Raw genomic sequence first — 13,425 nt, forward strand, 5'->3', positions numbered from 1 at the left:
GAGCTAAGACCCTCCTCCTGGCTCTGACTGGGTGTTTCTGGTCATTTTTTTGCTGAAACGCAAACGATTTCAGTTTGGCTAATTATCAGAATAACATATGTCAGGGTTTGCAAAAACCAAGTTTTTAGAAATCATTTTGATCAAGCACGTTTTAAAAATAGCTTTAGAGGGTTATTGTTTACAAACTGACGCTCCACAGCTGTGCTCTCCACATAGCAACAGAAGCAAGAGACTGAAAAATAACAAGTGTGAACAAACCGTGGAGAGACGAACCCGCCCCCATTGGAGAAGCTTGTACGCACTTACTAGATCCCTTCAACCTCATCCCTCCACTTTTAGATTGAGACGGAGAGAGTTAAAACAGAAAAAAAAGGAAGGAGAGGTGACATCACCTGTGATATCAGAGGGAAGAAAGGGCAGCGGTCAAACGGAGGAGAGTTTGTTTTTGGAGGGAGGGAGTAAAGTCGATGCATGTGGAATGACGAAGTGGGAATTTCAGTTGATCCGTTCGTAAGCCAAGGGGGTCTGTGAGGCGGCCCATCAGGTACTTCCCCTGGGAGAAGAAGGAAGCCTGATGAGATAATAGAAAACCGCCTCCCTCTTTGTTCCAGTCGGAGGTCATATGTCCACGAGTCGCCTTGTGTCACGTGGCTTGTTTTTTCTATTTTTTTTCTTTCTGTGAGCTAAAGTGAGCTTGTCTGTAAACTGTGTTTGACCCTATGTGTCAGATAGGCCAAATGCACACACACACACACACACACACACACACACACACACACACACACACACACACACAGTCTGTGATGACTAGACTCTCAGAAAGGCCTTCTTGATTGGGAGTGAAGTTCTCACAATAACTTTCAACACTTTTAAATGGACACAGTGTCTTGGAAGAGAACATGAAAATTAGATTTTGGGGATATTTTTGAGAAATCAACGAACAAACAAGCTGCGTTTAATGTATCTGTAATAATTCAGTCCAGTCTTTCACAAATCTCATATTGCATTTGAAAGAATTTCTCTTTCAATGTAGAAGTACCCAGCTGAAGTATTTTGACAAGTTTTCGTGAAATGCAGTCTAATGTCATGGAAAACTGCAGAACATGTCTTTAATTTAGCACTATTTGGAAGCGGACATCAGCTGCAGGACCCTTAGATCCTAACAGTTGGCAAAAATAGACACGACGGGGGTCAAACTTGTGACGCAATCTTCCAAATCCGGGGCGAATATCTTACACTTATTGAAAGAAATGTTCTGCTGAACGTCCATAGATAGACTTCAGTTTGAGGAGAAATGTTGTGTTTTAATATCAAACGATCTTGTGCCACAAGACTGGATTTCACCACTAATAAATTTCGTTTTTTCTTTTTCAAATACGCTTCAAAAAGGCAATGTCATGTTCCATTTTATAGTACAATCAAGTGACGGTTAACTTCAGTTGATATAAAACTACAAAATATATTAAATATGACTTATTTTTATTTTGTAATTTAACACCTTCAGATTGGGTCTCTGTCTCTTTAAGAAACTAATGCTCTTTGTGAAACCCCGCCGTCAGGAAGCCATCACAACATGGCTCCGCTATTGACCTTTAATATTTTTACCAGCATTGCATTGAAAAGTAGCTCCTACAATGAGCTCAGCAGATGCACAGTTCCACCAGGTGTTTGCTAATTGCTGCTGGCTAGTCTGAAGGAGCTAAATCTTTGCCACGGGAGAATATAATTTTATTTTTGTGTACAGTAAGACGCCCTATCCCTGCCATGTTTCGTCTCATTAGGCCTACAAATGAGCAGCTGACAGCGGCGTGCTCTTTGCTGTTATCTTTCATTACTGGATTGAAAATAACCAATAGCTGTGGTTTCAGCTCATGCTAGAGAGACATATAGGCACCCTTATGACAAAATTTAATCGGTGGAGTGATTTATGACCCTAATCATTAATTGCTTTTAATTTCCGGTGACCGGATGTGCCCCCCCCCCCCCCCCCCCCCCCCCCTAAAATAAACATTCCTTCAACATCTGTTAATCCCATCTTTGTGACACTTTGTTTTTGTTTCTGACCTCTGAGTTTTAAGAGTAATACAATTAAAGTATGAAAAACAATAAGACAATAAGTGTTATTTAATCAAGAATAATATATATATAGCATATACTATACCAAGAGAAGTTTAAATAGATTCGGATGTTGTATTTACCTCTGGTTTTAAACAGAAGGTCGTCCTGATACACAGCATGAAGGGGGGAGAGGACTGACCCCACCACAGGATGATTCTCATGACCTCTGGGGAAAGGTCGATGGCAGTGGTGCTCAGTGTACCTGTGCGTATGCATGTGGACATGTGTGTGTGTGCGTGTGTGTGTGACCACGTGTGATGGATTTAAAGTACAACACAATTAAAGTATGAAAAACAATAAGTGATAATCAGACTGTTAGACTTTATGGAACTCCATAATACTCCATAATAGTGTCCAGTAATAGCGGATTAAGCTCCATCTTGGTAGAATTATATTTCTACATTTCCAGTTATTTATTATCATCTGTGATAAAGTGATACCAACACCACGGATTCAACAGTGAGGAGTTTGTTCTAGTCATCTTAAAGATGGAAAGAGTCAATGTTGTGCTGATCCTGAGTAGCTGAATGATTAACTGAATGACTTTTTATTCATTTCAGAGCTCAATCAGTGAGGTCATTCATTTTGTGGTGGCCCTGGTATAAAAAAGAAAGAAGCAAAGGAAGAAGGCAGCAAATGTTCATGTTGGTTCTACAGGCTTCCCCAGAAAATATGGATAAAATCAGTCATTACAGGGTAAAAGTAATTTGAAGAGGGAGAAGCGTATAAACAACTCAAGTCAATGACATGATGCATTCTGCATTTTTCTTTTAACGACTTAAATAATACATTTAAATTGCTGCACTGTTTGATAAGTAAAACGCAGAATCTTGCACGCGTGATGTCACAAAGCAAATGCAATTTTAGAAGCTTTGGTTGCTATGGTGACAATTACCAAGATAAAAAAATCCAATGATCGTTCCATTGGAACGATCATTGGATTTTTTTATCCAATTATTATTCAATTTATTATCCAAAAAATCCAATGATTTTTTTTATCATTGGATAAAAAATGATAAAATATATTTATCATTTTTTTATCATATTTATATTTATAAATATATTTATATTTATTTATAATAAATATAAATAAATTTATATTTATTATAAATTTAATAAATTTATCATTTATTAAATGATAAATGATCAATTTTATCATTTATCATTGGATAAAAAAATCCAATGATCGTTCCATATCGTGATATGGAATGATCATTGGATTTTTTTATTTATTTTTTTCAGCATTGGATATCTCTAGTTAAGAGTTTGAGTACAGAGTCATGATTCGCATAACGTTTGCATGTGTGTTTTTAAAAATAAAAAGAAATAACAAAAATGCAACATACCTGCAACATTTAAAACAAAGACAAAAACATCAACAGCTATTTACATTACATTACGAGTCTGAATACATACGATGATGATGTAAAACGTTCAACATTTAAAACAGAAACAAACACAAGAAGCTATTTATATTACAGTTAAGAGGCTGAATCCCAAGTCAAAAAAAATACAAAACTGTCCTTTCCTTTTATGTTGTTGTTTGTTTTTAAGCCTTTTCTTATTAAATAAAAGAGTACAATAAAAATGAAACACTGACTTAGAACTTGCAACATTTAAAACAAAATGACACTGTATGGCAGGGGTCTCAAACTCCAGTCCTCGAGGGCCGCTGTCCTGCAGTTTTTAGATGTGCCACAGGTACAAAACACTGGAATGAAATGGCTTAATTACCTCCTCCTTTGTGTTGATCAGTTCTCCAGAACCTTAATGACCTAAGTATTCTATTCAGCTGTGGTGCAGCAGAGGCACATCTAAAAGTTGCAGGACAGCGGCCCTCGAGGACTGGAGTTTGAGACCCCTGCTGTATGATGTGTTTCAGGCCACTTCATGTATCTGAAGGGAGTGAATGTGTCTGTAGCCCCTTTTGCACTGCACAGCCAGACCCGGTCTGATCATTTTTGCATTAGCACTTCCAGCCCGGTACCACCCGGCTCCCTGGAACCACGAGAGCTGCGGTTCCAATCGGGCCGGCCAGACCGGGCCGGTTTGGAGTTAACTGTTGATTGGTTCATTGGCTGCCGGGGCGGGACAAAGATCCGATCTCTGGATCGGAGGAGCACTAGGCTTTCTCAATGGCCGTCATTTCAATGTGCTGCATCAATAAATTCTCGTCATAATCTATTCTCTCCATACACTGGAATTACAATCGCCAGCAGGCAAGGTGGGTGAAGTGGGAAAACAAACGGGAAAGGGTGGTGTTGTTGCGCAACACCCCCCCCCTCCTTTCTGTCTCTACTCGCTCACTCTCGTACTTCCTCTTCTGAGAGGGGAGATGTGCTACCAGCTCTCCGTCTAACGGGTCCGTTGAGTTTCCTAAATCTGCTGGGATTTACCCTGTCCAGAACTGAAGTAAACTCTGTTTAAGCTGGTTTCGAGAAACGATTCGCCTGGTTATCTGACGGCCTACATCCAGGTGTCCCACCCTTCTTCCCCCTGTGAATTAGCCAGACTGAGCAGCCTACAGCCAACTAGTTTCACAGAGCACACCTGTTAACGGTCGCTCGTTCTCTATTTTGCAACTTGCATTTGTTATTGAACCAGGTAGGTTTTAGTGACTCGGGCGAGTCCCAAGGATGAGGTTTTAAATATGGGCTACCAGCAACCTAAAAACATTTTCCACCTCTTCCTCTCCAGAATCAAACATCACAGCTATTTTACAACCATCAAAGAACTTTAAGGTGACTCATTAACTGAATGTCCACAACATCTTTTAGATTTTCTTTATGCTAAATATTTTATTAGTAAGGCATTTTTGCAAGGGTCAGTACAGCTTAATTCAGTAGCAGAAATAATCAAATAAGTAAAATCAATCATCTAGTCTATCTTTCCCTACTGCTGACACTGAGAACTAAAAAAGGAACCTTAGAGAGAGACGGACGGAGTTTGGCGCCTCGAACCCCAGACCTGGCACGATGATGAAGAAGGTGTTGCAACAGGAGGAAGATGTTGATCGATGAAGGCCAGGATCTCCGCAGGTCCGATGAGCTTCTTCTCCGCATGGATGCTGAGATCACACAGGACTTGGTGCTGGCAGGAAAAAAGGCACCAGTTCTTCTTCCTTGTCTTTGTCTTCATCTTTGTCTTTGGGGTCTGAACCCAGCCGATGAGAGAAGTGCGATTCGAAGCCACAGATTGTGGGCCAGACGGGTTGGTCTCCATGTGCAGGACAGTCTCCGGCTCCGTGGCCCCGGCTCTTCTTCAGCTGCAGAGTTCTTTGTCCATCTCGATCTTGGCTCGAAGCTGCCCGGAGGATCCAACGAAAGGTTCCTCTTTTGCACCCACCTTATATAGGGTTCATCTGTCTGCTTAGACAGATGATCTCATATCCGTCACTGTCTTAAGAGACATCATGTCATGATGTCTGTGCCAATGTCTCAGGGTTGCTCAACCTCCTGTGTCCCTTGCCTGCACAACCTTTCACCTACTCTCTACCTCCAACATATCAGTGATGTTTAATTGCAGTTACACCTTTTTACACCATTTCAAGTTTAATGTCAAAATCACATTTATCACATTTATTTTCTTTAGCTTCTCTGATCTATCATTCATTTATGATTTTATAACCATAACTTATTAGTTACTCTTATTATGATCTTAATGTGAGTTATTACAGATGTTTTTCTGAAAAGAAACCAAGAATAATCCATGATTCTAATTATTTGATACCAAAGTTACAGTTACTTGTTTTTCTTGTAAGTGTTCCCACAAATATAAGTGTAAGTATTATTACAAGTAAATCAATATTAATATAAGTATTTTACTTTGAATCTTATCCAATTACTAATAATGTTTAGATTTCATTCTTTAAAACTTTACCTTTAAACTAAGGAATAGTCTCAGCTATTTTTATAAATCTGCAGGCTGGAAACTTCCTCTTTTTCCAGGAAACCTGCTTTTCCTGTTTAATGACTCTCTCTGACTGACTATGATTTCTTATGATTAGATAGAAAAAAGTAGAATTAAAGCAAAGTTTGCATGAGACAAAAACAACACACACAACTAGATTTATTTTATTGACACTTAAGTCTACTGTTGGGCCCTGATGTCACTTGAGTGATTCATTTTAAAGATAACTTTATTTATTATTACTGTTAAACTAAAATCTCCAGCATGGGGAAGTGGGATGAGCTCGGATTTTCTTGACACCCCCTCCACGAGGTCAGACCTTTCACATGCTGGGAGTCCATCACCCTCCTGCAGTTCGCCGTCCTCATCCACTAGAAAGAGAAGAGGTTCGTCTGGGATGTGAAGATGCAGATTCTTCATCCTCAGTTTTCACAGAGGGCTCGGTGTAGTCATCAAAACTCCACTTCTCTTGACAGTGGACAGACCGGGAATCGACCGCCGCCGCAGTGATTCCCAACCGTAGTCCTCCAGTACCCATGCCCTACATGCTTTAGGTGTCTCCTTCTCCGGACTCAGGTGAATAGCCATTCACCTGATTGACAGACTTTTGCAGTATTTGGTGGCTGCAGAGGAGGTCATGCAATCATTTGAATCAGGTGGGGTGAAACAGAAAAACATGAGTTATTTTTACATGAATTAAAGTATTAATAATCTAACAACAAGGTTGTTAATCACATAACTTTAAAAAGGTTGGGCTTTGATGTGATGGTGTTTCTTTTTCAAATCTTTGTTCTTCCTTGATCTATACTTTGCTTCCTTCTGCAAAGCCTCTACGATCTCTATGGCCTCCATCTCATAGTTCTCTGCCTTGATCCTTAGGGTTTTTTCCTTTTCCAGCAAGAGGGTGAGTTCCTGGATGTCTTTGAGCAGAGATCTCTGTTTCTGGTCGTCTGCCTGAAGCTTGTTGGTAAAAAGTACGGTCTCAGCCGAGAGCGTCTCTGTCAGCTTACAGGCTTTCTCGAAACCCTGGTAAAGTTTATCACTTGCCTTCTCCAATTCCAACTTATCTCTTTCTGCCTCTTCTCTCAGAGCCCTTTCTTTCTGGAGTTCTTTGTCCATTTCCTCCCGAAGAAACTCTACAGTTGTCAAGAGAGCAGCATTTTCAGTCTCTCCTTGGACCCTTAGTGCTTTCTCCTCTTGGAGCATTTTCTCTAGATTTTGGAGTTCGAGTTCAAATTTATCCCGATCATCCAAAGTGATCTCAGTTGGAGCCTCCTTGGACGTCTTCTCCATGTCCTCAAGCTTTTTAAATAGTTGTTCTGCTATCTCCTCAACTTCCTGTTTATCTTCCTCAATTTGGGCTTTAAGTTCTTGCTCCGTTTTCAGTTGCTGATCCAATATTTCTAAGAAATTCTCAGCCTTGACCCTTAGTGCTTTTTCCTCCTGCAGCATTTTCTCCAGCTGTTGGAGTTCCTGTTCAAATTTGTCCCTATCATCCAAAGTGATCTCAGTTGGAGCCTCCTTGGACGTCTTCTCCATGTCCTCAAGCTTTTTAAATAGTTGTTCTGCTATCTCCACAGCTTCCTGTTTGTCCACCTCAATTTGGGCTCTAAGTTTACGTTCTGTTTTCAGCTCTTGCTCCATCATTTCAAAGAATGCCTCCGCATATTTAAATTGATCTAGGTTCTCATTTTCAGCCTGAATCCTCAGCTCTCTCTCTCTTTGGAGCATTTCCTGAAGCTGTCGGACGTCAAGACAAGGAATGTCCTCATCTCGAACTTTGATTTCCGCTGAATGTTCACTGGAAACTACACAGTGGCTAGACAATTGTAGCGGAATCTTAATGCCTTCCCCTTTTGCACCAATATTTTTGTCATTCTCCATCTTCTCCTTAAGCTCCTGAATTTCAAGAAGCAAAGCCTGCTTCTCCTTCCTCTCCTCTGAGACAAGGTCTTCATAGTCGCGTCTGGTGTTGAATTTCTCCATTGTAATGGCCGCAACATCTTGGTGCAGTCCCTTGATCTCCTGCTGAAAGATGTCAAACAGCTCATTGTTAAGGTGATAGACTAATGGTTTCGGCCGTTCTTTGATTGTTTCCTGCCGAAGGATCTCTACAGTTTTTAAGAGAGCAGCATTTTTACTCTCTTCTTGGACCCTTAGTCTTTTTTCCTCTTGGAGCATTTTCTCCAGCTGTTGGAGTTCCAGTTCAAATTTGTTCTCAGATGGAGCCCCCTTGGATGTTTTCTCCATGTTCTCAAGCTTTTTAATTAGTTCATCTGCAATCTCCACTGCTTCTTGTTTGTCTGCCTCAGTTTGGGCTCTACGTTCTTGTTCAGTTTTTAGTTCTTGGTCCAATATTTCCAAGAAATTCTCTGCCTGGACCCTTAGTGCTTTTTCCTCTTTGATGTTTCTTTCCAGCTGTTGGAGCTCCAGTTGATTCTTATGGCAAGAGAATTGTAGGGGAATCTTACTGGCTTCCCTTTTCGCTGAATCCCTTTCTGCACCAAGATTTCTTTCATTCTTCAGCTTTTCCTGGAGCTCCTTCACCTCTTTCTGAGCCACAGCAAGATCAATTTCATGCTCAATGGTGAGCATCTCAATTTCCTGAAGATGTTTCTTTTGCATCTTCTTTATCTCTTGTTGGAGTTCCTGTATTGTGGGGCAGCACGTTGTCTCATCTCTGCCCACCAGGCCTTGGTTCTTGGAGTCAGCTTTCTCCAGCTTCTCCTTAAGCTCCTGAATTTCTAGAAGCAATGCCTGCTTCTCCTCCCTCTCCTCCGAGACAAGATCTTCATAGTAGCGTTCTGTGTTTAATTTATCCATCGTAATGGCCGCAACATCTTGATGCAGCTCCTTGATCTCCTGCTGAAAGATGTCAAACAGCTCGTTGTTGAGATGATAGGTCATTGGTTTCTGCATTCTGGTTTATTCTAACAGGTTTTGCTCAAAACAATGTTTTCTGCACAATCCGCTCAATCCGCACAATTCGCACAAGCCGCACAGTGAAAAGTGGGTAAAGTTCTATGGAACGGTGTGTCTTTATAAGATACAATTCTTGTGTATGATGCATGAAAAGGTCTGTGATGTCATCATTGATATTACTATGGCAATAGTTCTCTTGTGGGCTTGTAAGCTTTCTTGGAATCTTATTGGCTGAATTTATTACAATACAAATATATGCTTTATTAATCGTAAGGGAAATTGGTATGACAAATATATATATATATATATATATATATATATATATATATATACCAGGTGATGTCTATAGTTGTCTATAATTTGGACATGGTGAAATACATAAAACAAATGCTCAGAGTAACCTCACCTAGGCCTGTTTAGTCCCTGTCAGATATTCTTCAGAAATAAATTGACAGATGAAGAACTTTTTTTGTAATTATTTTTTTATTTAGAAAGACAGATTTCCATCACATTCGTTAATTACAGCTTTACCCATTTAAGATCGTACATAAGTATACAACCTGAGAATCCAAGTGATTTTTGTCCATACTGCCTTTCTGGTACTTTCTTTTACAGACAATTACTAATTTTCGTTGTGAACAATAACAAAAATGAACAGAATTGAACAATAACGGGGATTGCACCATCTCGAGCAATAAAAAAAACACAATAACATACAAGGGCAGGGCACATAATTCACAAGAACAATCAAATGAAGTCAGATCTAATTGGTTTTACATACTCAGTCCAATTGGTCCAGATCTTATAAAACTTTCCTTTTTCAACTTGGAGGGAGAAAGAAATCTTTTCCATAACATAAATCTGATAAACAATTTCAATCCATTCATCGATGGTGGGTGGGTCTGGTTTTAGCCATTTTCTTGTGATGGCTTTCTTACTGGCTGCCAGTCTAGCCAGAAGTTTTTTGTCTTTGTTCTTCCATGTGTCCAACTGTAGGTTTCCCAAGTACAACGTTTCACATTTGAATGAAATTTTTACATTGAATATATTTTCAATATGTTTGTGGAACTCTTCCCAATATGGTTTTATTACTTGGCAGTCCCAAAAAACATGGAAGTGGTTGGCTCCTTTAGACCCGCAAAGTCTCCAGCAGGCGTCCCCGTTGTTTCGATATCGTCTCTGAATGGGTGGAACAAAAAATCGTGCAATGTTTTTCCAACAAAACTCCCGCCATGCGTTTGATCCGGTCGAGACCCACTGCAGCTGACATATTTCTTCCCAGCCTTCTTGTGAGATTATTACCTTAATTTCCTTTTCCCATTTCCTCTTTATGTATTCTGTATTCTCATGTTTAGATAGCTGTATGGCATTGTATGACTTAGAGATAATTCTGCTGTCTGATCTGGGTTTAATTAGTGTTAGAAATACCTCCATGAAACTTGAATCATTTTTTCTCAACACCTCTTTAAAATTTCTATTAAAATAATGTCTCACCTGCAGGTACCTAAAAAAAGGTCATCTTTTTCCAGTCCATGATCCTTCTGTAAGGTTTCAAAACTCTGAAATATCCCTTTGTTGACAAGTGAATAATAGGTAGTTAAGCCTTTTGAGGTCCATAACTTGAATCTGTTATCAATTCTATTTGGTGTAAAATCCGAATCATAGGAACACCACCTCATAATTTTAGATGAGGTGGTGTTCTGCAAATTTTAGCCAATTCCTGCCAGGACTTGAGAAACCTACCTGTTATGGAGTCTTCTGGGACCTGCTGTTCTTCTTGTAATTTATAATCACTAAGTAGGGCTGCTATTGGGATTCCTTTTATTGTCGTGCCTTCTATTTCCTTCCAAGCTGCAGTATATGATGGTGAACAGAGGCAGACTAAAGGTCTCAGCTGGGCTGCATGGTAGTACTCCTGTAAACAGGGAAGGCCCATTCCACACTTTTCTTTTTTTAGTTGCAGAGTTCTAAGCTTAATTCTGGCCTTTTTGCCCTGCCACAGATACCTCGCTATTAATCTATTCTATTCTAAGAACTGTTTAGGTGGGATTCTGACTGGTAGACATTGAAATAAGTACAATAACTGTGGAAGGATAGTCATCCTGATGGATTCTATCCGGGAGCTCAAACTTAAAAAGGGAATAACATTCCATCTATGTAAATCTGATTTTATTTTCAAATTTAGTGGGCCATAATTTATATCAAACAGTTTTGAGAAGTCCCTCGGTAGTGAAACACCCAAATATTTGATAGACTCGGCCTCCCAATTCCAGTCGTACACAGTCTTTATTGAAGACGGTGGATTGTAGTTAAATGTTAATACTTGAGTTTTATTTATATTAATTTTGTAACCAGAGATTAAACTAAACTCTTCGAGCAACTTCATCAGTTTTGGGATTGTCTGTGTGGGCTGTGTTATACTTAACAATAAATCATCAGCGAACAAGGATAGTTTTTGCTCCCCAGATGTCGTTGTGACCTCTGACCTCTGCCTGATCAGTTGACTCATGGGCTCAATAAACAAGGCAAAGAGAAGCGGCGACGCACAACACCCCTGTCTCGTTCCTCTCTCCAAAGTGAATGAATCGGTCAAATCTCCATTAATTTTAATTCGAGCTGTTGGTTTAGTATATAATGATTTAAATGTGTCGATTATCGTTGTATGAAATCCAAATTTTGAAAGCACTTTAAATAAAAACGACCACCCCACTGAATCAAATGCATGTTTGGATGAACACAGAGCTGATATCCTGGCAGGAATTGAAGAAAGACACACACGAAGCTCTTCCTCAACAGCTCTCAGTCTCTCTCTGTTTGTAGTTTTTATAGTAGCCAGGCTTGAGAAGCTCACTTCACACAGACATGTTGTGGAAAATGGGAGCAATGTTAAAATAGCTTTGTTTGTCAGAACAGGGAACTCCTTGGCAGCAGTCAACCAAAAACTGTCCAAAGGTAGATCAGCAAAGCTGAGCTTTAAACCACGATTTTGTCTCAGTTCTGTTAGTTCTTCCTGCTCCTGCAAGTCATGTTCTTTCCAACAACTGCTGAGCTGTATGGGTCCCTAACCCAGTCAAGGCATTCAGTGAAGGCTGAAGAGAAATAAAATGACATCTTCTCCTGGAGAGTTTTTAAATGTGTACCTATTATTTCACACAGTGCAGCAGTGTGAACATTTTGCCATTTCTTCGTTAGTGGGAACATTTCAAGGTTGCCACTTTCCACATGTTGTTGCCAGAGGTGCACCTTTGAGCGGAATCCTTTTATTTTATCCGTACTTGTGAGCAGGTTTTCATTTCGGCCTTGCATTCGTGTGTTCAGTTCATTCAGATGGTGAAAAATATCCGCCAGGTATGCCAGCCTTGCACACCACTCATCACTTGCAAGCAGCTTTGCGTAATCGGACCCCTCATTTGTCAGATTCATTCTGAGTTCCTCCCGCAGCTCATACACACGGGCTAGTACCTTGCCGCGCGACAACCATCGGACCTCCGTATGAAACAACAAGGTCTTATGCTCCGCTCCCATTTCCTCACACAATGATGCAAATATGCGGCTTTTCACAGGTCGTGTCTTCACAAAGTTTACCATATTTACAACATCATTCAACACAGGCGCTAGGTCTGCTGGTAAAGTCTTGGCCATGAGGGCCTCACGGTGTAAGAAACAGTGCGTAATAATTACATCTGGGTTTCTTTCCTTCACTCTGCTTACAAAGCCTTTGGTGCGCCCGACCATGGCTGCAGCTCCATCAGTGCAGACACTCGTGCAGTTTTCCCACTTAAGTCCTCCTTGTTCAAGATATTCTGATGTGACCCGAAAGATGTCTTCTCCTGTTGTCCTTTCTGGCAATGCCTTGCAAAATAGGAAGTTTTCTCTGATTGCGTCTCCATCCACAAAACGCACATTCGCCAAGAGTTGAGCATGTCCGCTAATATCCGTACACTCGTCAAGTTGCAACGCAAATTTCTCACTGATACGGATCTTTTCTAAAACCACACTTTCGATGTCTGCAGACATGTCATCAATACGTCTGGAAATTGTGTTATCTGAGAGAGGGACTTTTGCTATTTCTTTAACCGCTTCTGGTCCGAGCATCTCATTTACAATGGCTTTGCATGCGGGTAATATTAATGTCTCTGCCACAGTGTGGGACCTTTTTGATTTAGCTACAAGTTCAGCTACGTGGTAGCTAGCTTTAAGGGCTCTCTCATTTACCTTTGTGGTTTTTCTCATAAAAGTTGCCTGTTTCTCCATGTGTTTACGCAGGAGAACAAAATAGTCTGCTTTCTAGTTTTGAAGCAAAGGGTGTTTCGTTTGGAGATGGCGTTTAAGCTTGCTTGGTACCATAGAACTGTTGGATAGCTTTTCACCGCATACCAAGCACAACGGAGTCGGTGTCGTTGCATCCCCGGTGAAAGTAAATCCAAATGAAATGTAACTCTCACTGTACTGTCTCGAGCTCACGGTATTTGTCTT

This window comes from Xiphophorus couchianus, chromosome 13, assembly GCF_001444195.1.
Source record: "Xiphophorus couchianus chromosome 13, X_couchianus-1.0, whole genome shotgun sequence".
Taxonomy (NCBI): domain Eukaryota; kingdom Metazoa; phylum Chordata; class Actinopteri; order Cyprinodontiformes; family Poeciliidae; genus Xiphophorus; species Xiphophorus couchianus.